This window comes from Chiloscyllium plagiosum, chromosome 22, assembly GCF_004010195.1.
Source record: "Chiloscyllium plagiosum isolate BGI_BamShark_2017 chromosome 22, ASM401019v2, whole genome shotgun sequence".
In the NCBI taxonomy this organism is placed as follows: Eukaryota; Metazoa; Chordata; class Chondrichthyes; order Orectolobiformes; family Hemiscylliidae; genus Chiloscyllium; species Chiloscyllium plagiosum.
Window position 1 is genome coordinate 27700101 of NC_057731.1, and position 25057 is coordinate 27725157.

Genomic DNA, 25057 nt, shown 5'->3' on the forward strand with positions numbered 1-25057 from the left:
CATTTCCCCTCCCCCCACCTTATCTCAGTCCCAACCCTTGGACTCAGCACCGCCTTCTTGACCTGCAATCTTCTTCCCGATCTCTCCGCCCCCACCTCCTCTCCGACCTATCACCCTCACCTTAATCCCCTTCCACCTATCGCAATCCCAACGCCCCTTCCCCAAGTCCCTCCTCCCTACCTTTTATCTTAGCCTGCACACCTTCCTCATTCCTGAAGAAGGGCTTATGCCCGAAACGTTGATTCTCCTGCTCCTTGGATGCTGCCTGACCTGCTGCGCTTTTCCAGCAACACATTTTTCAGCATAGTTGAGAATGAACCAATTTTCTCATAACGATCCCATTTCATTACACCTAGTCACTGTCTGAGTGATTGTTAGAATTTATAGTTATTTTTATTACTAAATCCAGTTGCTGAAACAATCTAAAAGAAACAAGGAAATTTAATTAACACTTCACAATTAAGATGCTTTTTGATTCCAAGAAAGAAATAGTAACTTCAATATATAATTTAGTACCTGATCGTAAATAATAACCTTGTAATACCCTTCTGCCACACGTGAACATTACATCTGCATTTTTGTTTCTTTAAGATGATAAAATTGCTATTTACCTTCACAGTTTGATGCACTCTATCACTAGTATTTTGGACAATCCAATAAGAAAATTGTTGAATAGAAATCAGATGCAAATGATTATGATGATGTTTCAATACAGTGCACAATGCCTATCTGAGAAATAAATTAGAAAATCCTGGAACAGACAAGCAGCTGGTGGGAAGGTTGTTTTAAGGACTATGAGATGAACATTGTTATATTTTGGTACTCATCTATTGTTGCTTGAAAATGGAGCAAACAAATGGGTAGCTACTATATAAGTTTACAATATTCTCACCTACTTGACTTGAAGTATAATTTGCATCTTCAGAATCCCAATGATTCTTTTGTTAAAAGAGCTGAATAAACTGATCTACCCATCGCCTCATATCCCTTTGTAAATATTTAGTGAAATCTCAATGTGTCAAATCCGTTAACCCAAAATTCTAGCTGTGTCTAAATTGGCTGGTAACTCTAGGTTAGCTGAATTTGTGCCAGCTTGTCATATGACCATATCAATGATTTGGGATGAAGTTAGATCACATTAGTGCATGAAATAAGATAAGCTATACTTTGACTTTGAGATCTCTCTGTGAAAGCCAACAAGGATAGGTGAGGAGGCTGGAAACCCTGAAGGGTCGAATGAATACTTACCCACACTGGCTTTCCTTACTGAAGTTGCAGAGTTCTTAAAAATGTTCCAAGATTGTGTACTGCAGCATGAAAATATGGAAAAGATATTTTATTGCATTGGTGGCATGGTGGACTGCATTGACGGCGTGGTGAACTGTATTGACATTGCAGGGACTGTATTGATGGCACGACAAACTGTATCGAAGGTAAAGACACTATACTGATGGCATGGTGAACTGAATTGAGAGCATGATGGACAACTGATGGTGTGGTGGATTGAATTGATGGTTTGGTGAATTGTAATGAAGGTATGGTGAACTGTATTGATGGACATCGCACACTATTTATGACATGGTGCATTGAACTGATGGCATAGCAGGCTTTATTAATGATGTGGTTGATTGTATTGATGGCATGGCACACTGAATCAATAGTGTGGTGAACTGAATTGATGGCATGACAGATTGAATTGCGCTTGTCTGAAGACAACATGCTGAGCTCAAAAATAGTTACTGCGTTTTTCCAGAGTTAACGCCCAACATTTTTCATTGCCTTTTACTGCATAAGGTCAGGCCATTATAAGGTATGAACAAATTGAAAAATAAATAAATGTTTTACATAATTACTGTGTCACTGTGTTGCTTTCTTATTTGATTTCTTTGATATAGAATATGTTTTTGTTAAAATCATGTTGTTTAGGCGCCTCCTCAGCTATCTTGAAGCTCCACTTCACATGAATTTGTGGGCAGACTCCCTTTGACTTATTGCTATCTTACTGTATCCATTCACAGCTCAAGCGAGACAGGTGAAAAGTCAATGCAAACACCATTTTCAGTTATGAGTGGGGAAAATAAATCACTTTGAAGAAATTTGTGAGAAGTGTTGGTCAATAATGTCCATGCTTATTTTGCTATCTTTTTCAAGGATTTTGCAGACACTGCAGTTCGATAGAGTGATTAGGTTATTCCAGCTTCAGAAAGCTCAGTCGTAATGTCTGACATTGTTCATGAGCATGTGCCAGAAGATTAGTTGAGGCATCAGACCATGCCAAAATCCTTCTCTCTTGCATTATGAGCAAACCAATGCTCAGTATAGTCAGTCATTATTGTCACCAGTGTATTAGCCACTAAATTGCAGGCACAATATAAATTATGGCAAAATTTAAAGAGAATTGACTAGTCTGCAAACAAAAAAAAGTTTTCTTGACTAAGAAAACAGCAAACAATTTACTTAAACAGTTCATTGCAGCAAATAGTCAATCTACCCAGCAAACATTGGGTCTAATTAAAAGAATTTCTGCAGCAATCTTAAGAAACAGAACTCAGGACTGAAACTACTACAGAGTATCCTGACAAAGGAAAAGGTATTTCTTCTACAAGGTGTAGTGAGTAGAGGATAGTTACACAATGCAAATTATAAGTGTCAAATGAACCTGCTTGCTCACATTTCCAATAGTGGTTTGTTGAGATAATTACCCTATCATCTCCTTTCTGCCAGAAAAGAACAGACCTTCATTCTTTCTTGGAATGCTGACCAGCATTTTTTTTTTTGCCCACTCAATGGTCCTTGAAATGAATAGCTTGCTACAGCGTTTCAGATGGAAGTTATGAGTCAGCCACATTGCTCTGGGACTGGAATTACTTAGGCCAGACCAGATAAAGGATGGCATATTTCCTTCCATTAAGAACACTAGTGAACCAGGTGTGTTTTTACAACGATTGTTAGTTCCATGGTGACTGTCATTGAGATAAGCTTTAAATCAAGATTTTTTTTCTTTTATTAAGTGAATTTAAATTCTATGAGCTTCCCTGGTGGGATTTGAACCCATTCCTGGATGTTTGAAATACTGGCTGAATGAGACTGTGTCACCACCACTACCTTGGCTGATAGTCCAGAGAAAAGAACAAGTCTTTTGTTTAGAGTGATAGAGATACAGCACAGAAAAAGGCCCTTTGGCCCATTAACTCCTCACTGGTCAAACAACCATCTAACTATCCTCTTCCAGCACTTGGCCCTTAGCACTGTGTGCCTTATAACAGGTGTATATCTAAATAAAGTGTACTTATTAAAAGTTGCTGCTTCTACCGTCCTTACAGGGCAGAGAGTTCCAGATTCGTACCAGCCTCTATGTGCAATTTTCTTTCCTTATATCCTCGATAAACCTCCTGCTCTTTAGCTTAAATGTATATCCCGGTCATTGACCCCTCCATCAAAGGGAAAGGTTTCTTCCTGTCTACCCTGTTTATGTCCCTCATAACTTTGTGCATCTCAATAAGTCCCCTCTTAGTCTTCTCTGCTTCAAGGAATACAACCTCAGTCTATCCAAAACAAAAAAAAATAGAAATTGCTGGACAAACGCAGCAGGTTTGGCAGCATCTTAGATTTAACGTCTCAAGTCCCGTGACTCTTCATCAGAACAGTTCTGGGTGCTTCCCAGTGTCGTACGTTCATCATGTATTCCCTTGCCTTGTTTGTCCTGCCCAAATGCACCACCTCAAACTTATCTGCATTGAATTCTACTTGTCACTGATCAGTCCATGTGACCAGCCCATCTATTTCCTTGTTTGTTCTTGCAGTTCTTTCTGACACCAGCTACAATGGCATCTGTAGACATATTACAAAATACTTGTGTGTCCAATCAACTTATTCACAAGTAATCTCCAGCAGTTCATCAAAAATAACTAATGACACAAAAACTGATAGTTGATGTCAATCTCATGACAGGAATGTCTGTCTAATTGTCAACTACAACTTTAAATTTCACCCTAAGTCAATCTTCTTTGTACATTCAATCAAAATCAATACCTGAACTGTTTTTCTATGAAGAGCTACAAAATTCCAAGTCCTGTAGCAAATACTACAGGGTTCACAAAATGTCTTTTCTATAATCAGCTGCTGATCGGCTTTCCAGTGTTAGTTTCTACTCCACAATCTTAAGGCACTGCTCTCTTTGTTCTCTCTTTATCCCACGTTAGTCCCTAAGCTGTCCTGGGAGATGTAAACATCAAGTAGTTTTGCAGATTGATCACCATTTAATTTTAATCAGGTGCTCCAAGGGATATCCTGACTCCGAATTGTGGAGAAACTATATGCCAAAACCCCATATCCCACAGCACACTAATACTGCTATTACTACTAGACTGTCTTGATGTTTTGTTTAATTGCTGTACTACCAAAATTTAGCACTGTATTGAATTAAACAAAATATTTGTGGATTTACAAAAACAAGTAATTAAATGTATGTTCTTATTAACTTAATTTATATTGGGAGATATTACTTGCTGGTGGGCAATCTATATGGTAGGATCTGTTTCTGTGAAAAAAAACAATCTGGGTAAAAAAGTTGTGATGCAATGTAGGGAAAATGTTTACCAAATATTTTCTTAGATTGGTGTTTTATTACAAGGTAGTTGAACAGACTTGTACACAGGTAAAATTTGTGTCAATTAAATGGAAGACTTGCAGATTGCATACAATTTTAAATCTGGTCAAAGGAGAATTTATAACATGTAAATAAAGCCATAAATGTCCATATAAGTTTCAAGGTATCCGCAGATAGATTTGAGTTAGTTTCCTGCAGAACAATTCTTTGTATTTTAAGTTTTTACTGTCCATTTTTCATCAAGGAAAGCAATGTGACAGTAAAAGATGTGCACAGGTCAGCAGGTTACTTGTAATGAAGGAAAAAGGGCAGCAGGAGAGGAATAATGGTACCAGGTGCCAGATAAAACCTGTTGGATTCCACAAAGTTCAGAGACAATGTAAATGAAAATGTCTGGCTGCAATCCACCGTTGGTTCATGGTATCACAGTACTATTGCAGTACTTGTCAGCAAGTTCTTTAAAACACAATGCCATCGAGTAATTAAGTGCATTTTTGAACAACCCAAATAGTATTCCAGTATCAGAGGTAATGTAAGAAGAGGATAAATACATTATTAATTGAAAAGTGTGGAATTTGTTCACTGGACTCATTCACCGTTATTAAAATCTCCCAAAGGTCTGAATCTAGACATTTGTTAAGAAGTTGTGGGTATACAGTACCTTTAAGAGACTTAAAAGCAACAGAACTACTTGACAGAACCAAGTGTTCTGAAAAGAAATATAATGTAACATTTGGTCGAACAACTCGACTGGCTGGTTGCCTGGAAACGACAAAACAGATTCAAATTATGCCATTCAGTTTAAATTATACCCCAGAAAATACCAAACTCTGATCCAGTTTGAATTTAGTATATTGACAATCTTAAAAGCCAATATCACAATCCAATGCTTTGGGGGTATAAAACTAGGGAAAATTGAGCAGTTCAGAGAGTACTGCCAAGCTACCAGCATGTAAAAAGACTGCCTGAAAAATAGCTCTGTTAACATTACCCTTATTGATCAGAACCCAAGAAGAAGAAGGCACCGGAAGATCCAAATAGAAGAACCGAAAGCTGCCTAGTTTTGAGAGAAGAAGTTTTGTTTTGTAAATCGTAATTGGGAGTGTTATTGGACTAATATTGTCGAAGGGGAAGGTAAACAATAGGTTAGAGGATGGAGTTCTAAATAGCTATTAGTTAATTATTCTCTGTTATACTTAAAGAAGTAAAGTTGTTAATTTTTACTTTAGTTCTTGGCCTATCGAATTTTCACAGATTACTGCTCAGGATACATCTTTTCTGTGTTGCTGGTTTTAAATTATCCCCTATTGTAACAGTTTGGGGGTTCGTCTGGGATTTGAACTGGTTTAGACAGATGTGAATAGATTTGGGAGTATGAAAACTCTCATCAGATTTAAACATTTGCAGGTTAGTATCCTCGATCTTTAAGTAAAACATAGGTGAGGCAATTTGTTTACTTCCGGTGACTTGTGGTTGAGTAAATTAAAAGTGAGAGAAATGGCTCTTAAAATTGCTAATGAGGTTATGGAATTTGAAGATGATTCTCAAATTTGCCAAGAAAGTTTAGAAGGAAAGAGAAAGGCCGTATTTTTGGAATTAACAAATAAATTAGATTTGGGTTTAACCAAGGACAAAAGTAAAGCTGAAATTGTCAGAGAGTTATTCAAGCACTTAGGTGTGTCAGAGAAACAGACAAGTGCAGTAGAGGTAGAGAAACTTAAATTACAGTTGAGGAAAACGGGGTTAGAAGATAAACAAAGGGGGAGAGGGAGAGGGAGAGAGAGAGAGAGGAAAGAGAGAGAAGTTTCTTAGCTGAGCAAAGAGAGAGAGAAGAAAAGGAGAGACAAAAAGATAGAGAATTTGAACTTATTCAGCAAAGTCAAGTTAATAACTTGGAGATTAAAAGAGATGGTATTGATATATATAAATATGTCAAAACTCTGTCACATTTTGATGAGAAAGCTGTTGAAGCCTTCTTTATTTCATTTGAAAAATTGGTAGGCAGATGGAATTATGGGCAATGCTAGTTCAGACTAAACTGGTAGGAGAGTTAGTGAGGTATTTGCTGCATTGTCAGATGAGGTGTCAAAAGATTATGAAGACTTTAAATACGCTATTTTAAGTGCTTATGAATTGGTACCAGAAGCATATAGACAGCAGTTCAGAAACACAAAGAAAGAACCAGGTCAAACATATGTTGAGTTCGAAAGTATTAAACATAGTCATTTTGATTGATGGGTGTGTGATTTGAAAATAGATAGGACCTTTGAGGCTCTGAGAGAGGTTATTCTGCTGGACGAGTTTAAAATCTCACTTCCAGAGATGGTGATAGTTTACGTGGGAGGAACAGACAGTTCAGGAAGTGAGACGGGCAGCAGAATTAGCAGATGAGTACATGCTGGTGCATAAGACAAGCTACTGGCCAGAATTTCATCCTGTGAGGGATAGAAGTTGGAACAAAGGGAGATCCTACAAAACCAAGAGTAGAGAGCAATGGAAAGATTTTACCACAGGTTAAAGAAGCCCGAGAGGGTGGATAAGAGGTGAAAGGCCTCAGGTGTTTTCACTGTAATGGAGTGGGAACAGAAAGCCAGTGGTTTCAGAAGGGCACTGGGAAAAGGTGTTTTCACTGCTAGAAGGCGGAATACGTAAAGACACAGTACTGGTCGTTAACGAAAGGCACTGTGGGAAAAGATGTGGTAAAAGAAGCTCAGCCAGTGGCATTAGTGAAGGTAGTAAAGAAGACCCCAAGAAGAGCCAAGTAGCTGCAGGAGAGTGCACAACTAGGCAGAGACAGGATATGGAGTTAGTACATGATTTCTGTAAAGAATTCACCTCTGTGAGTAAAGTTTACTCATAAAAAACAAGGGGAGAAGGACAAGAAGTTATAAGTTTGGGAGATACAGGATCTAACCAATCGCTGACAGTAAAAGATGAGTGAATATGCACTCTTTCTGATCTGTTACCCAAGACTCTGGTAATTTGTGGGATCGATGGACAGAAATTTAGCGTTCCCCTATGTAAGTTCAGGTTGGAGTGTCAACCTAAGATTGGGGAAATTATAGCAGGAGTGATTGACAGAGTGTCCATTCCAGGAATTCAGTTTGTTCTTGGGAATGATTTATCAGGATCCAAGGTGGGAGTGATACCCTTTGTTATAGAGAAGCCCAAGGAAGACCAAGAAACTGAGGAGTTAAAACAGAAATATCCTGATATTTTCCTCGACTGTTTGGTAATCAGATCTCACTATCATAAGTCACAACACGAAGTGAAAAGTAAAGACAAAGATGAAGGAGTTGACGTTCAGTTAGCGGATATCCTGTTTGACGTAATGCTGCAGGAAAAACCTGAACAGGCAGAGGGTCAGACAGAAGTGTTTACTCCTGAAAGACGAAGAGACTGGCCACAGCAAGACTAGACAATAAAAGAAATATCTATGGATGCATACTCTGAAAAGGAGGCAGAGAATATTTCATAGGGTTATTATTTGAAAAATAGAATCCTAAGGCAGAAATGGAGACCATGGCAGGTTAGTGCAGAGTAGAAATGGGCCAAAGTGCACCAGATTGTGTTGCCGATAGCACACAAACAGGAGGTGTTACAGGTAGCACATAAATTACCTGTAGGAAGTGACCAAAGGGTATGAAAGACTCAGGCTAAGGTACAAAATCATTTAAATTGGCCTGCAATGCACAAGGATGTGGTTAGCTTTTGCTGAACGTGTCAAACATGCCAAATGGTAGGTAAGGCACAGGCGGTAATAAAACTGACACCTTTGTTGCTAATTCCCGCATTAATGAACCTTCCACGTGGGTTATAATTGATTGTGTAGGTCCTCTCCCAAGAACTAAAAGTGGGAACTAGTACTTGTTCACCCTAATGGATGTGAAAGTGAGGACTGCAAATGCTGGAGATCAGAGCTGAAAATGTGATGCTGGAAAAGCGCAGCAGGTCAGGCAGCATCCAAGGAACAGGAGAATCGACGTTTCAGGCATAAGCCCTTCTTCAGGAATCCTTATGCCCGAAACGTCGATTCTCCTGTTCCTTGGATGCTGCCTGACCTGCTGCACTTTTCCAGCAACACATTTTCACCCTAATGGATGTGTCTACCAGATTTCCGGAGGCAATTCCATTATGGAGTATCAAGGCAAAAAAGATGGTAGAGGAGTTAGTAGCTTTCTTCACACGGTATGGGCTACCCAGAGAGATTCAGTCAGACCCAGGGTCAAACTTTACTGCTAGACTGCTAAAATTGCTATACTGCTAAGCTATCCATAAGGAGGTTATGGATAGCTTAGGTATATAGCTTGTGTATCATTCTGAATCCCAGGGAACTTTTGAAAGGTGATATCAGACTTTGAAGACCATGTTAAAAGCATACTGTTAGGACTACCTGAATGATTGGGATAAAGGTATACCATTTGTATTGTTTGCCATTAGAGATGCCCCAAATGAATCTACTCAGTTTACTCCCTTTGAGTTAATATTTTGGCATGAAGTGAGAGGCCATTTGAAGTTAATTAAAGAAAAATTGACAGGAACAATGTCGGAGATCTCACACTTAGATTGTGTACCAGAGGTGAGGGAGAGACTTAATAGAGTAGGTGAGTTTGATAAATAGCACCTGAAGAGGGCACAGTATAGATTGAAGCAGATAGCAGATAAAAGCTCTGAGATTCAGATGTTTTCGCAAGGGGATAACATATTAGTACAGTTAGCAATGATAGGAGATCCCTTCAAAGCCAGGTTTGGTGGTCCCTATCAAATTTAAAAAAGTTGAATCAGGTGAACTAATTAGTAAAGATGGCAGATAAGAAAAAAATAGGTATTGAGTATGTCATGTGAACATGTTGAAATCGTAATATACTAGAGAGAAAGATCTGGAGAATAAGGTGTTAGTTACTATCCTGCAGAGTGAGGAATCAAATTCAGATGATATGGATTTTGAGGTGCCTCTAGATTAAAAAATGAAGAAATCCTTGAGGAGTGGGATAGATTAGTAAGCTATCTGTCTCAGGAGCATAGAATGCAGTTGAAAGATTTGTTACTGCAGTACAAGGACATATTAGATTAGATTTTTAGATTAGATTAGATTACAGTGTGGAAACAGGCCCTTCGGCCCAACAAGTCCACACCGACCCGCCGGAGCATAGAATGCAGTTGAAAGATTTGTTACTGCAGTACAAGGACATATATAAGTATCAGCTGGGGAGAGGACTGATGCTATTGTACATGAAGTAGATGTAGGGAATACTGCTCCGATAAAACAACACCCTCTCGGTTTAATCCTTTTAAAGCCAGAGGTCTCTGGCGCTGTGAGGCAGCAGTGCTAACCACTGTGCCACGGTGCCGCCCACTAAGTATCATATATAAGTATCAGCTGGGGAGAGGACTGATGCTATTGTACATGAAGTAGACGTAGGGAATACTGCTCCGATAAAACAACACCCTCTCGGTTTAATCCTTTTAAAGCCAGAGAGGTCCAGATGGAGGTGGAGGCCATGCTCAATGAGGACATCATCGAACCAAGCTAGAGCGAGTGGAGTTTGCTGATCATCTTAGTTCCTAAACTGGATGAGACTCAACAATTCTGAGTGGATTGACAGAATGTCATTACAAAATCAGACTCATATCCAATTCCTAGATTGGAGGACTGTATTGAGAAAGTCAGACAAGCCAGTTACATCATCAAGTTGGACTTAATGTGTGGTTACTGGCAGGTACCTTTATCAGAGACAGCTAAAAAAAATCTGGATTTGTAACCCCAAATGGGCTATATCAGTTTAAAGTGATACGCTTTGGAATGAAGAACACACCCGCCACATTCCAAAGACTCATGAACAGAGTTGTGGCTGGGTTAACAAACTGTGCAGGCTATTTGGATGGTGCAACGATCTTTAGTAAGTCCAGGAAAGATCACATGGTACTGTTGGCAGAGCTCTTTGAACAACTACAAGAAGCAAAACTGGTGATAAACTTAAATGAAACTGAATTTGCAAAAGCAGAGGTGACATTCTTGGGACATAACATCGGTCATGGAAGATTGACCCCCATGGAGTGCAAAGACGAAGGCCGTTGAGGAGTTTCCAGAACCAATCTTGAAGAAAGAGGTGCTTCTATTCTTAGGACTCAGTGGATTCTATCAAAAGTTTGTTCCAAACTTCAGCAGTGTAGTGGCACCATTAACCAATTTGCTGAAGAAGAACACAAACGTTCGGTGGACAGAACAATGTCAAGAGACATTCGACCATTTGAAAGCCATATTAACCACCAAACCAGTTTTAGTTACAACAAACTTTTCAAAACCTTTTAAAGTCGCCATCGATGCTCATGACATAGGAGTTGGAGCTGTACTCCTACAGGACAATGAGCATGGGATTGAACTGCCAGTTGGTTACTTTTCGAAGAAGATTAACATCCATCAGAGGAAATACTCCACAATCGAAAAGGAACTATTGCGTTTGGTACTGGCCTTACAACATTTTAATATGTATGTCGCGAACAATATGTCGGAGACAGTTATATACACAATCCATTTACACTCTTAGAACGCTTGAAGACAAGAATATGAGACTATTTTGGTGGAGTCTTATGTTACAGACTTATAATTTAAAAATCATATACATTGTGGGTCGGAAGAATGTAATCGCAGATGCGTTTTCGTGGACTTAACTGATAGAGTTTAGATCAGAATTTGTCTTTATTTAATGTTGTATATATTCAGGTATATGGGAAGAAATTTAGTTGAACTTTTCTTAAAGTTATCTGTATGTTCGGGTAATGTGTTTAAAAAGAAGAGAAAAAACTTCTTTTCATTATGATGGTTTATTCTTTTTTTCTAAAAGGGGCGATGTTATGAAGATGTGGTTATACTGTACCTTTGCTAAAAAAGAGTTAAAAGCAACAGAACTACCTGACAGAACCAAGTGTTCTGAAAAGAAATATAATGTAACATTTGGTTGAACAACTTGATTAGCTGGTTGCCTGGAAATGACAAAACAGATTTGAATCAGGCCAATCAATTTAAATTATACTATGAAAAATAGCAAACTCCAAACCAGTTTGAATTTAGTATATTGACAATCTTAAAAGCCAATGACACAATCCGATGCTTTGGGAGTATAAGACCAAGGAAAATTGTACAGTTCAAGGAGAACTGCCAAGCTACCAGCATGTAAAAATTGTCTGAAAAAATAACTCTCTTAAAGGTACCTTTATCGATCAGTAACCCGTGAAGCAGAATCTCTAAGAAGAAGAAAAGACTACACGGGAAGATCCAAATAGAAGAACTGAAAGCTGCCTGGTTTTGAGAGAAGAAGTTTTGTTTTGTAAATTTTAATTGGGAGTTTTATCGGACTAGTATTGTGGAAGGTGAAGGTAAACGATAGATTAGAGGATGGAGTTCTAAATAGTTGTTATTTAATTATTCACTGTTATACTTCATGTAATAAAGTTGTTAATTTTTACTTTAACTAGTTCTTGGCCCATTGAATTTTCTCATCTCACCTTTTTGAAACTCAAATAATACAGGCCCAGCATTGCTGCAATGTAGTTTCTTGGATCATCCATTTCACTTTGGACTATGTTATGTTTTTCCTCTATTGTAAACTGTTCTACCCCATTAACTTTTTTTATGTGAGTGGCTATTTGACTTCTTGCTGTCTGTGAGTGCGACCTACTTTCATGTCTACATTTTCCTACTGTGATCTATCATGTTACTAATAAAACATTGCTTTTTAATAACAAAAATGGCATCCACAGTTTTTTGGGTTTTTTTATTGCTCTTAAATAGTTGGACATTGCTTGTGCCTGGTGAAATTTCCTTGCTCCAAACCCTTGATAAGGCTTTTTTTTTGCCACCAAAGCAATAGAAGGGTTTTCCTGCATTTCTTGTAACCAAAATGGAGTTCATTTCACATTTCGGCCAAAAGGGAGGCTTCCCTCCTTCATGACCAGAATGATGGAATCTTGCTTTTTGTACATCTGAAATTGAAGATTTTTATTTCTTTAATAGCTTTACTGAATAATTCTCACTACCTGCAGCTTCAGTAACCCTGTTTTAATAATAGCTCTTTCCAGCTAATTTCAGCTGTCTGCAACTCTAATAATAATCTCATTTCTATCATGGTTTCCTTGAACTATTGAACTTGCAGACAGCGGGAAATGATGCTTTGCACTTCTTCCAAAAGTTTCACTAATGGACACCCACCTCTTCTGTGGCTTTAATAAAGCCTCCAAAATTTCTTCTGTTTGATCTTACCCACTTAAGTTTTGACCATGTCCCCTCATCACTTCAATTCTGACTTTGTGAATTCCCTAGATCTGTGACCTCAGTTTGAAATGCTACTGAGGCATTTCTCTTACGGTATCCATGCCTTGTGATGCCTACTCACTAAAGCAGTAACACACAATCAGAGGTTCAAGTACAGCACTACTAGCTTTCCCAGCCTGCAATTTTGTGATATTTTTAAAAGCATTCCCTTGCTTGCTAGGGATTTTAATTTTACTCACAGACCCTCTGATGTCTGTTCGTTCTCCAGCTGAACCCTGACTTGGGACCATTCCTACAGATCACTGGCGCCTGATGCAAATTGCAATTGCCTTGGAGTGACAAATGGTTTGTCTCCAAGGAATTCCAAAATCTTCTACTGCAAAGCATCTCTTACTAGGTCGGGAATAGTTTTACTATTGACTGTAGACTCTGCCTTGTTGAATGTTGTCACAAGGACTTCTTACATTGGATTCTTGAATGTTCAGCTCTTCTTGCTGTTTTAAGCGTGCATGACCAAGATTCCTAAAGCTGTGTCTGAGGAAATATTCACCACTGTTAACACATGCTATATGAAATGAAATCTCCAGCATTGCATGCCATGGTGTATAAGACTTTCTGTGCTATTGCTCACCGTACCTTTTTGGCACTATCTTCTTCAAGGCTACAGGATCGACTTGGTCTGGTGTTGTCTTACACAAAATGTAGTGAATTACACTTGAGCAACCAAGTACAAGTTACACTGATATGAGATTGTTACAAAGGTTAAGAGGAAATCCTCAAAGATTGGTTTAATGCTTTCAAGATCCTGAAATGTTTTTCCGCAAGGTTTGCATGACATCATCATAGAGGGTAGTGCTTAATGCACTCCTCAAAATTAAACCTTAAGACTTTCAGACTCTTATACGAGGTCTCACTTCTAGAAGTACCTGTGCAAATATTTCGAAGACAATGAACAAAAAGCCTTTCCTTAGATCTCTATCCATAGGACTGGTCTCATTTTAAAATGTGACAGAGTAACATTAACAACAAATCTTATTTATAAGTTTTAATACAAGTTCAAATTTATCAAACAAAATTTAAATTAAAGATTCTCATTTGTTTACCTATATATTTGTACTGCACTACCTACTTGAATTGGAATAACAAATGGTTTGGACTTCTTTTATTCATTCGTGGGATATGGGCATCACTGGCCATTGTTGGCATTTATTGTCCATCCCTAACTGCCTTTGAGCAGATGGTGGTGAACTGCTTTCTTGAACTATTGCAGTTCTTGAGATGTGGGAAATTGGAGAGCCCTGTTAGTGAGTTCCAGGATTTTAACCCAACAACAGTGAAGGAACAGCAATGCACTTGCAAGTCAGGATGGTGTGTGTCTCTGAGGAAAACTTGTAGGAAGTAGAATCCTCATGCATCGACCATCCTTGCACTGAGGTGGCAGGGTTTGTTTGTTTGGAAAGTGATGTCAAAGGAACCTTGGTGAGGTACTGCTGTTTACCTTGTAGATGGTACGTATTACTACCACTGTTCATCAGTGCTGAAGGGCATGAATGTTCAGGGTGGTGGTTGGGGCACCAAACAAGCAGGCTGCTTTGTCTGAGATTGTGTCAAGCTTTAGGAAGTTTCTGGAGCAGCACCCATCCAAGCAAGTAGAAAGTGTTCTATCACACTCCTGACTTGTGCCTTATGGATGGTGGACAGGATTTTGGGGTTAGGAAGTGAGTTACTTATCGCAAAGTACTTAGCCTCAGACCTACTGTAATAGCTACATGTTTATATGACTAATCCTGTTCTGCTTCTGGTCAATGGTAAGTATCCAGTACTTTGATAGTGGCGGATTCAGTGATGGTAATGGAATTCAACATCCAGGGGTAATGATTGGATTTTGTCTTGTTGGGGGTGATCATTACCCAGCATTTGTGTGGCATAAACATTACTTGTCACTTCGAAGTCCAAGCCTGGATGTTGCCCAAGTCTAGTTGCTTATAGAAATTGACTGCTTCAGTATTTGTGGAGCTGAACATTGTGCAATCATGAGTGAACCTGGGCACTTCTGATAGAGAGAAGTTCATTAATGAAGCAGCTAAAGATGGTTAGGCCTAGGATAATATTCTGAGGAATTAGGGCTCTTGTGATACAAGGGTACTTGGACTGAAGTCCCACCTGCTCCAGTGATGTGTCATCACATCTTCTTTTGTGCTAGGTATAATTCCAGTCGGCAGAAGGTTTTTCCTGTATTCCCATTGACTACAGTGTTGCTAGGGCTCTTTGATGTCCTGTTGAAACACATTCTTGGTGTCAATCTCTCTGTAAACCCACAATTATATAACCTTGAAATGTTGCTATTCTTTTAACCTTCTAATCTTCCCAACAATCTAACTGCTCAGATGATACTCTATTGTAAATTGATGATTCTTTCTAATTTGAACAGTGCAGATAAATTAAATGTTGCTAGACATTCAGACTTTCGACTTCAGGTCTGTCAGAATCCAGACTATGCAGCCTTATTTCTGGTTCGAATTCTGATTCAAATAATGTAGCTAAGTTAGAAAGTGGTTGCAAATGCACATTACTGAGTCAGTCACTCAGTTGTTTGTGTTAATTGTGTATGGCTTGGCTCCTTGCCACAGTGATCTTCTCATAGGTTAAATTGATCAGAGATTTCTGAAACATTGAGCTGAAATTTATGGGGCATAGTATTCCCTGCTCACACTTCTGGAGCTCACGCTGAAGCTGACAGCCATATAATTATTTTATGCTCAGAGAGGCCACCTCTCGTTCCAACACACCAATGAAAGGCTATAAAATCCAGCCCATTGCAGCAACCTAACCTGGAAATATAACTTTGAATGGAGCTGACATTTACCTCCTACATGATTGTGTTGACTTAAACAATACTTCATTAGTCATAAAGCTCTTGGAAAATTCTGACGTTATGAAAGGAGCTTTGTAAATACACATCTTTCTTTCTTGGAATTAAAAACAATACTAACCTAAACTATATAGAAAATGCTTATTTTTGTCACATACCACATTCCAGAAGTAAGTCCTTGAGTAAGCTACACTGAAGACATTGCCAATGCTATTTTACAATTCATTATATAGGATAACAAGTCTAACCTCTCTAGGCCTGTGCTCGCTTTCCCCTTTACACTGGTAAAATTCATACTTTAAGTATCAAATTTCCACTTTAATGGACAAATGTAAATTAGGAACTCAGTCCAGAGTTTCTGTTTGGTGATATCTTAACTTTAATAATTATCCACATAATAATGGATTAACGATATCTATCTGAAAATCTATTGCCTCATACAATTCCATTACATCTGTGTATCCAGCAGCAGCATCAGCATTATGTCCTACCCTATAGTCACATATCATCCAATGGTTTTATATGCTAATTTCAACAAGAACATTTACTGAAGCTAACAAGATCTGAAAATCCTTATCACTAACTAAGCAAAGTTAAATGACTTGAATTTCTGAAGTACTGTGAAACAAAGCAACCTAAAAGAAGCGTATTTTTTTATCTTTTCATCTCCAATCCTTAATTATTTCTTTAACTAGTTTCAATTCATAGTTTTCTTTTGTAGTCTGTTGGAACATTTTCTTAATATACAGTTTCATTTTTCAATGCATTCAATTTCCTCTGGTTAAGTTCAAATTGCATTTGGTAAATCGTGAATGACTAAAAATATTTTTTTCAGCAGTGGAAGTGACCCCTTACATGTGCACAATTCATTGTCTGACATTCTCTTACATGCCTGGTTGAAATTTGCAAGCAATGTGCTGGTAAATTGCATGAGTGAACCAATCGAAGAGTTGCAACCAGTTATGAAATATCATGGAACTTTAAAGGCCGACTTCAATATTTGAAACTTGTAACATTGTCAATATTGAAAATGCATGAGACTGATGTTCCATTGTACATTATATACTGAAATATATGACTATTTTGTACTGCTTATTGATGTCATTTGCAGAATATGTATGTTTACTAAACTTACACTCTTTCAAATTTTAACAAATTAAATATTTTCTAGTTTTTTAATATTTATTTATGGGATATAGACCTCACTGGCTGGACCAGAATTTATTGCCCTTGTGAATCTGGTGGTGATCTGCACCTATAGTTAGTGCTGAGCACTTTCTGATCAGATATAGCTTTGTAAAGTTCCTTGTGCCATATCTTACAAGCACCTTTATCTCAGCTTCAGAAACGTGACTCAGTGTTGTACTTTCATTCCCTGCAGCTCTTCATTACTTCTATTGGACTGCAGATATATAAAAATTATTATGAAAATGGAGATAGTTCCGTTCTGTGGACTTGCAGTCACTAAGAATTGAGTTAAACCTTGAACTAATTTCACAGTCAGCAGATGGAAGAAATATTTATCCCACTATTCCAAGTTCAATTGAAACACCAATTCAGCGGACTCCAGTACTAAATCCTAAATGCAATGCTAATCCTCTCTTTTGTGTGTTTCTTATATGTAAAAGAGCATGTAATATTTCAAAATGCTTTTCTGATTGCCATATTTAAAATAAAATGCTTGAAATATGTAGCACCACAACTCATTTGTTGTCTAAATTTTGCAACTTCTGTAGAATACAGCATTTAATACCTATGAGGCAAATTAAAATGCATTGACAGTGCTATCAGTTGGAGTCGGACCACATGTAACCAGAACCTGAGAGAAAAGTTCTGATGAAGTCCTGCAGGAGTTTACTTTGTAAATGGCCATTATATGTGTAATGCTTTATAGTGACCCAGTTTGGATGGCTGGTCTGCAATGCAAAGTGATGCCAACAACGTGGGTTCAATTCCCGGGCTGGCTGAGGTGATCATGAAGGACTCTCCTTCTCAACCTCTTCCCTTGCTTGAGGCGTGGTGACCGTCCGGTTAAACCAATCGTCACTGTCTATTGAGAGAGCAGCCCTATGGTCTGGTAAGGCTATGGTGACTTTACCTTTAGTTTCTGGCTCTCTTCTATTGAAGACATGCAAGTCTAAGTCATGATGTTAATGCATTGCAAAAGTGATCTCCAAACTATTTAAGGATCTCCAATACTAAGAAATGTGGGAAAGCAAAAAAAAAAGCTGTCAGCTCAGCAGAGCAGAATCAATGCCTATAGCTACAACTGGAGTGACAAATTGTTAGTGAGTCGAACAACAGTTGAAAATAGACACATTAAGGTATAGAGAAGACCTACCCTTTCCCGAGCCATTGTACCAGGTGGATGGCTTTGACTAGACTGCACATTGGATTAGCTGATGTCTACTGCTCTGGATTTGCGGAGAAATCAGACAGGATAAAGTCAGGGTGCTACTGTATACAGTTGGCAGCAGCGCCAAAGGCATTTTAATTTAACAGTGAGTCAATGAGGAAACATTGGATATACAGAAGTTCTCACTACCTTTGACTCCTGTCTTAGTTTGAAATATGATACTAGTACAGACTGCCCAAAACTCAGCTGCAAGTATTAATTCTTTTCAAACGGATTGCCATTGGCTGATAGTTGACCCGTGATGTGACAGGGCACCAGAATGAAAGTGAAAAAAAAGGGATGATCATGACCATTGTTGAATGTTTCCTTTTGCTGAGAAATGATCACATTGTTACCATGTCAGCCTAGCAATCAGAAATGCTTCCTACTGAGCCTGGGAGCTTGCACTGATTTGCACCTTATTTGCAAAGTAGATGAGTGGATCAATCAAAATGAAGCTGACAAGATAGATGTGACCTAAATTGTTCACTGAACCAGAAAAGCTACAAACAGCATTCTACATCATATTGAAACCAACTTCTGAGGCAGTGTGCCTTTACACAGCTAGGAAGGTTCCACACACTCTCATACAAAAGGTCAAGAGGGAGATTCATTATTGCATAGTTGCACAGTTTAAAGGGCACATTGCTCTGCAAGTTTTCTTTGTCTTGGGGAGAAGGCATGTGACATACATCTTCAACTTTGATTGCATCGAGATGGATACTATATCTGAATAAATAATGATAAAAAGCTTGATCTGATCAACAATCACTTAGCCCATCTTACTAGAAAAATCAATCCTTCATGAAGAACTGTTGCCAAATTTCCTGGAATGTCTTTCGTTGCCGAATGGACCTTCAAGGCCTGTGCATTGCAGTGGCGTCCAGAAGTGGATGTCATTCATTGGAGAGACTTTGGTAGTAGACTATTAATTCAGAAACTTAGCTAATGTTCTGGGTGTTCGGGTACAAATCTAACATGGCAGATGGTGGAATTTGAATTCAATATAGAATATGGAATTTAGAGGCTAAGGATGACCCATGAAAGTATCATTGAAAAACCTCATCTGATTCACTAATGACCTTTAGGGAAGGAAATCTGTCATCCTGATCTGATGGGGATTGCATGTGACTCTAGACCCATGGCAATGTGGCTGACTCTGAACTGCCCTTTGGGCAATTAGGGATGGGCAATAAATACTGGCCTAGCCAGAGCTGGCTACATTCTGTGAGTGAATAAAACAAATTGGCATATCTGGAGTTTCCCAGCAATTGCATAGCTCAGTGGAACATTGGTCGCTGCCATTAGTGTATAAATTTCAGTCGTGCTCTTCTCTGGTTTTGTCCATCACTGTAACATCATTAGCAATACCTGCACATTCAAGATTACTTTCAGTACTTCTGGCCACATTCTGCTCGAATAGATCCTGACTGACTGACTGACAGACTGAAATACACTTCCTGCAAGCAATATCTTACAAGTGGTGTTCTGAAAATAGAGATTTTTTTTAAAGATTCCTTTGCCAAGTAATTTAGATCCTGCAAATTTGAGAAATGATTCTTGTGTTGAATTTTGTCTGGGCATCTCTTTAGAGAAAAACTTAGATATCTTTAATCCAAACATATACTGATTATGGCAGCTTTCATTACCATACACATAGTAGAATTGCAGCAGTTTGTGCTGATATATAAATTGACTAGTACTATGATGTTCTACAAAGTCCAGGTCCCTCTTAGGCTTCTTTGATATGTGAACACTGCACTTTCAGAGAGTATTGAGAGATGGAATTGCGTCTTCTCTGTAGTGCAATTCAGCATCACCTTTAATGTTTCCTCAGGAGTTGAATCTATCAAGGTATATTTGTTCTAAGTCCTGGGCTTACTCAGAGTAAGCAGTCCTGAATTCTTTTACTGCACTTGGTTTCTCGATGGTCTTGTGCATGAACTCAACGTTGATTTCTGTGCACATTGGTAATCCTGTAATTGCTGATTTATTCATGTCCACCAGATTAAATCTATGAGGTTTCCTTGTAGAATTGACATGGCTACATTTCATTGTCGATGTACCAATGCAAGGGATGGAAGACTGATTATGTGCAATTTCATTTTGCTGTTATAGTAACATTAACATTTGGTTCCTATCCTTCAGGTTTCTGACTGGTGAGGCATTTATACTAGATCCTGTGTCAAATTTGTTCTTGAACATGTATTTATCAAAGTCCTTTGGGCATTTGAAAGAGGCAAAACCTTTTAATTGTTTGATTTGGCCTATAAATTGTGGTTGGCTTCTTAGCTTTGTGATTTCTTCAGTCTGATTTGCCACCTGCACAGATCACTGATCTGGCTAGCTCACAAAATTGAGTGCTCGCTATTTAGCTAGTGTCATAAGCATCTTTTTTTGGTTTTCCTGGGCCTGGGTGTAAATGTAATGACAGCACTGATTAATCTCTTGTCTAAGAATATTTCCTGTGGTTTTTCTAGTTCACAGTACTGCCTTTTTTTTAGAAAATATCACTACAGATTGTGTTCTTGAAATGCAGAATTACCATGCTCATGCGGGATTGATGAGTAATGTAAGTCTAATTTATTTGAAATTCTCAAATAGGTTATTTACAAACAGATTGATAAGTTATAGTAACAGAGTATCCGACTCATACACACCCACTGTTTAGCCTGCACCTTAGACTCTTTATGCAGGTCATCCTGGTCCTTGGCTCATTACTATACTCAGTTCATAAAGTAACAGAGCTCTGAAAGCAATAATACAGCATTGATCTCTCAAAAATATAAGTAATCTGTATGGTTTAAAAAGCCAATGTAGAATGCGCACTATCCAGAAGTATTATGCCATTGGCAAGTCTTCATGCGTTGTCACTAATTTTATTTTAAAGCAACAACTAGAGCATTGTCATCACCTTCTGTGATCTGCTAGTTTACAATCACATGTTTTTCTCCAAACTCTGAGACCTATGTCTTGGCACCCCTCTCTGTAACTGGGTTCTTGACTTCCTGACCCATAGACTGCAATCAGTAAGAATAGGTGACAATATCTCCTGCACAATAATCCAAAACACCAGTGTCCTGCAAGGCTGCATACTCAGGCCCCTACTGTACTCCTTATATGCTCACAGCTGTGAAACCAAATTTCACCCAACTCCATTTACAAGTTTGATGATGCCATCATCATTGTAAGTTTGATCTCAAACGTTGATGAGACAGAATACAGAAAAGAGATTGAGGACTTAGCAACATGGTGTAAAACAACAATCTCTCCATCATGTCAGTAGAATGAAGAAGTTGGTCATTGGCTTCAGGAAGTGGAGTGGAGGGAATGCCCCTGTCTGCATCATTGGTGCTGAGGTGGAGATTGTCAAGAGCATCAGGTTCCTGGGAGTGATGATCACTAACAATGTATCCTGGTCCACCCATGTAGATGCAACAGTCAAGAAAGCACAACAATGCCTCTACCTCTTCAGGAGGCTAAGGAAATTTGGCAAAGCACAAGGACTCTTGTCAATTTTCATAGATGCACTATAGAAAGCATTCTACCTGGATGCATCACATTGTGGTATGACAACTGTTCTTCCCAAGACTGCAATAAACTAGAGTGCCATGAACACAGCCCAGTCCATATGCACCCAGTCTTCCTTCCATTAACTCATCTATACTTCCTACTGCCTCAGGAAAGCGACCAACATAATCAAACATCCCTCCCACCCCGGTTACACTCTTCTTTGTCAGGCAAAAGATATAAAAGTTTGAATACACATACGAACAGATTCAAGAACAGATTCTTCCTTGTTGTTATCAGACTGTTGAATGGACTTCTCAAGTGTTAATTTTGATCTCTCTCTCTGCGCCTTCTCTATGGCTATAACACTCTATTCTGCAATATGTTCTGCTCCTGATGCACTTTTTGTGATACAAACTGTCTGTCGAGCATGCAAAACAACACTTTTCACTGTATCTTGATACATGTGCCAACAATTAATCAAATGAAATCAAGATGCAGACATTCAGAAATATCAAACCCAGGAATGTCTGGGTGTTGCCATGTGTCTGAAACAAGCCTATGCCTCTATCTGATAATCTGGTATGTCTCAGGCCATTTAAGTTCTCCAATTGTTCAATATGTGCAATCCATTGAAAAGACAGCAAAATAATCTTGATGAACTCCTCTTTCTCACCTTAGCCATGGTATTACCTTGGGTGGGATCTAATTTTCATTGGTGTTGACTATATCCCAATGGATTGAGGTTAATCAACTACACATCTCCACTTCAATGACAGTTGTCAAAATATTTAAGAAACATTTTGCCAAGCATGGCATTCTAGATATGTCATTTCAGATTATGGTCTGCAGTTTACTGATGACCGCTTGAAACACTTGACTGAATTGTTTGGTTTCCTGAACATCGCTAGCTCAGCTTGATACCATCAGGCCAATGAAAGATTGATTAACTGGGGGCACGGGTGGCCAAGATGGTCAAGGCCACACTAAAGTAATGTGACGAGGTTGACCTGACCTTGTATAGTTACCAGTCCACACTTTTATACAATAGTTTGATTCCTTTTGGAGCTCTAAAGGTTAGACGGTTACATAATCAGCTCCTAGTTCTCCCAAAAACTCTTCAACAAAGTATTGCAGAAACTCAAATGAAACAATGAACTGCAGATGCTGGAAACCCACAACAAAACAGAAATTGCTGGAGAAATTCAGCAGATCTGACAGCATCTGTAGTGAGATTACAGAGTCTGGGGTGTGGGGGTGGGTAAAAGACATGGAAGAGGATGTTCAGACTCTAAAATTATTGAACTCGATATTGAATTCTGAGGACTGGTCCCCAAGCAGAAGATGAGACACTATTCTTCTAGTTTGTGCTGAACCGCACTGAAGCACTGCAGCAAGCCCAAGATGGAAATATTGACCAGGGAGCAATGTGGCTGGCAACTGGAAACTCAGGATCATTTTTACACATAGAATGTAGGGTTCTACAAAGCAGTCACCTTATCTGCGTTTCATCTCCCCAGTGTAGAAAGAGATCACATTGTCTATCTGCTACTTATTAAATGAATCATCCATGATGTCTGATAGAGTCATAGAGCATGGAAAGAGGTAATTCAGCCCATCATATCAACGCTAATCGTCAAACATTAATGTATTCTAATCCCATTTTCCAGCACTTCGCCTGGAGCATTTTATGGCTATGGCATTACGAGTGCTTATCTGAGTAGTTCTTAAATGTCTTAAGGGTTCCTACCTCTACCAGTCTTTTAGGCAGTGAGTTCCAAATACCCACAAATATGTTGGCTGAAATCTACCATGAACCCCCTGCTCCTTACCTTTAAACTGTGCCTCCTGGCTACTCTGTACTAAGAGGCAATATTTCTCCCTTTCTGTCCTTTGTATGCCCCTCAGAAGTTTTTACACCTTAATCAGATCGTCCCTCAGCCTTCCCTGCTCCAATCGAAAAAAATCTATCTAGTCTTCTTCATAGTTGAACTAAAGGAATAAATTGGAATCCAAGAAATCACAAAATACACGAGCTCAGATATAACCTGATAGAGAGGGATTTTAATGAAGTCTTCCAACAGTCTAGAACATATGACAAAATCTGTACCACTGTAAACATTGCATATGTTGTGACAATTTCTACTGAAACATTTGTGATGCTGTGGGTCAATTCACTAACTTCTTATTGATATTAATCTAGGTTACAGATACCAACTAGAATGGATGTCCATATTAAATATTTGGTAGAAGATAGGCTCAATGATGAAAAACAGAATAGGTTAATGATAGTGCACTTCTCACAGTTGCTATCTGAGTCTTTTGTGAGACATAAGTCTGGACTTGAGCGTAACATTATTAATAGCACATTGAATTGAATACCTGAACGACAACACAAACACTGGTTAGCTCCTTTCAGGAATAGTCCTTTATATCATGATGAGTGCAGCTTATTTTGTGATGTCTGTTAATCCTAATTGCCATTTACACGCAGCCTACCATGTAAATAGCCAGAAAGTGTTTATTCTTTCATAACAGCATCATTCCAGCTCTCCTTTCTATTGACAACATGCAGGCCTCAGTCATGGCTTTTTAAATATTCATTCAAAGGATGTGGGCATCACTGGATTGGCAAGCATTTTTTGCCCATCCTTAGTCATCCTTAAGAAGTTGGTGGGAGTGGCCTTCTGGAATGCTGCAGGTTTTGGGGAGTAGATGCACCCACAGAGCTGGAAGGAAGTGAGCTTTGAGATTTTGACACGACAGTGACACTGCATTAATGCAACTTTGAAACAAGAGCTTTACTTTTGCCCTTGAAATTTTAAGTCTGCTCCAATGTGACAACTTCATACATCAAACAGTTCTAATTGGTAATGAATGCAAATTGAAACGGAGAAAAGAAAAATAATTACCACCTTTTATTTTCAGTGACTAACTCGAGGAGAACAGTAGCATACGTGCCTTGTGCAATTGGAAAGTGAGCCAAATTCTCTGTGGTTGAATAAAACCATGTGGTAACAGGGTTGAATGTGCTAAAGGTCAGGCAGTAGATTATTTAATTAAAAGAAACTTGAAGCTTTAAATTACACAAGACTGCTTTCCCAAGCATCTCTAGTTCTTTAAAATATTCAGCAGGAAAATAAACAAACAGCTGTTTGAATGAGAACCTACATACTTGTGTGATTTCATTTGGTAGGAACTGACTTATTCAGAATTAGTGAAAGCTCAAAGACTGTCCCAGGTGCTGAATTTCTCATCAACAACAAAACTTGATTTTAACCAGGAATAAAGGATCTTTTTACTTCCTAAACTGATGCACATATACTGTGGTATTTTAAAGTCGAAGTACATTTCTGATGTTTGGTATTATGTCATTATTATGTACATACTTGACATAAC